Source organism: Rhagoletis pomonella, unplaced genomic scaffold, assembly GCF_013731165.1.
Source record: "Rhagoletis pomonella isolate Grant_MI unplaced genomic scaffold, Rhpom_1.0 Rhpom_scaffold_20447, whole genome shotgun sequence".
NCBI lineage: Eukaryota > Metazoa > Arthropoda > Insecta > Diptera > Tephritidae > Rhagoletis > Rhagoletis pomonella.
The window spans coordinates 1-2,481 of record NW_023478968.1 but is presented as its reverse complement, the minus strand read 5'-3'; the positions used below and the strand labels follow the sequence as shown (position 1 = coordinate 2,481).

The 2,481-nt window shown below is 43.6% G+C and overlaps 1 pseudogene; it reads right to left on the bottom strand.

The window, feature by feature from the left end:
• LOC118732453 lies at positions 1-2,453 on the bottom strand (annotated as a pseudogene).
• Between the last annotated feature and the right edge of the window lie 28 nt (positions 2,454-2,481).

Below are 2,481 nucleotides of genomic sequence, written 5' to 3'. Positions count from 1 at the left end.
AGTGAAGTAGAATTCAAATGCTCTCCGGGTGCAAAGTAGAAATGGCGTTGCTGATGATGAAGTGGCGGCGGTTGTTGTTGTTTAATCGAATTCAAATCATCGTCCGTATGATTATTGTTCAATGGTATATTAAACAATGATATGAATCCATTTCTATGGAAGGGCGATTGTTGTTGAGGCGATGCTAACGCTTGTGATTGCGCCGTGTAATGCTGCGAAGATGTAACGAAAGTTGGATTATAAAATAAATCTGATGGCTCCGGGCTATGCAAATGCTGCACGTCAACCACAGACATAGTTTGTTGCGAAACATTGAAGTTTGCTGCCAACGACGAAGAGTTTGAAGACGCTGAAGATGATGACGAACGTGACACAGATTTAACTTGGTTATACTTATTGCGACTTTGTGAAAATGCCACTGAATTAGTTGATGAAGAGTCAGAATCTTCACAATCGTGTTCGTGCGAACCAGCGACGCTAAGCGTCGGTTGTACAGAATCGCAAGATGTGCCGGAATCCGTGTGTTGTGTATAGCACACCATATTTCCTACGGTAATCGGAGATGCTGATTGCGATGATGAATGCGCGGCAGACACATTCATGATAAAAGGCGTCACCAGGCTCTTGTCATGCACAAAGCTTTGTTGGTGCTGCTGAGACTGATAGTGGCTAGGAGCGCAGGAAAGAATCATCGATGAGGAGACCTCTTGAGGTTGTGAACCAGGAGTATCAGATTGAAGTGCTGGCAATGAAGGACTACAACTACTCGTTGGGACAGTTGTGCTCATGCCGACATTTGGAAACGATGAAAGCCCTTCAGTATTGACGTAGGTTAGATTGTAAATGTTTTGATGAGGCTGCTGAGAAGTTGATGATTGCGATACTCCTATTGCTGACGAGTATTGCTGAGAGCTGTGTTGTTGTTGGTTATGATAATTAAATTGCTGCATTCTATGATTACCACGATGTGATGACGCATTTATTTTTCCAGGTAGTGTTTCAATAGCTAAATTCATTTGGGTGCTGGATTTTACTTTCTGCTGGCGATAAGATGTAGTTGATGCTTGCGATGAATTGGATGACGTTGAAGACGTTGACGAAGAGCATGAAGAAGTTGCGTTGGATACACGATTAGGTTTTTTTAGTACCTAATAGTTTGTGTTGCAACTGCTTGCAAGCACGCATATTGTTACATACAGCACTATTTGAGCTACTTTCGATACTAACATCTATACTGTCGACACCACCCTGCCCTACCGTACTATCTGGCTCCTCGAGATTACTACGATTCTCAATGGCGTGCAGTTGGTAAGAATTCGAAATGGCATCGCCGTGGATGCGCTGGTTTTGATGCATATGTGGCTTAGAGCAGTGCAAGTGATTACCACTTCCATTTCGAGTTATTCGTGAAATTCCCTCATTTCCCACTTCGCTGTGATAGGTGGAACCCATCGTTTGATAACAATGTTGTACTGCCGGCACACGTTGCTGCTGTGATTGTGGCTGTTGATAACGGGATGCATAGTAGCTATGACGCTGATGGCTGCGATAGTTGCCATTGGTATTACTATCAACACCGCTACTGTCCCCACTTCCATTGGCAGTATTATTCACATTGTTTCCACCTCTGCTATTGCCGCCATAGAAGTTTTCGTTTAGAAGTTCTTGTTGAATAAATGAGGCTATTGTCAGCTGCTGTGGATGATGGTGATGCTGCTGAAAACGATGTACGCGTTGGTCTCTTGTATGATGAGCGCCAGCAGTACCGTTGCTACTACTAATTCCAACCCCCCCACTACTGACCATATAGCGTGCATGATGTGTATGCGATCTTTGGGGCAAAACATTTTGGTAAGAGTATGCGTTACGCACTGGCGACATAACGACTGTGTCTTGACTATTGGACATTGTGTTAGTACGCATGTTACTCGTATTCGTATTTTTTCCAAGCGCTGATAAATTTGCGCCACCTGTCATTTGTACCCCCACTGAATGCAGGAAATCTAGTGAATAGGAATTGGGCGACGTTGGCACTGGCACCGGTGTTGATGTCGTCGATGGATTAGATGACGTTGTCAAAGTAGCTGTTAAAGAAGAGGTTTCACACGAGGTTGTAGACGTGACTGTTGAAATGGATGTCGTTTCTGAAGATACCGACGGTGTTGCTAGTTCTTTCTTGATATCAACTTCATTTGTTAATGTCGACAAAGGAGATGCAGCTGTTAATATCACGGCATGTCTTGTGGATTCCACGGAGGTGCTGCTTTCGTTCTCTGCGGTGATTGTTTTTACTGTAGAATCAACTGTAGTGGTCGTTGCTGCTGTGGTTGATGTTGTCTTCGCTGCCAAAGCAGTGGTCATTTCTGTCTCATTCGCCCTCGGATATTCAGCTGAGTATGGATTTTTTTGACTTCCAGCAGTTAAGTACTCCTCATCAGCAATACAAACAGAAGAGTACTAATAAATTACAAAAGTTTAATA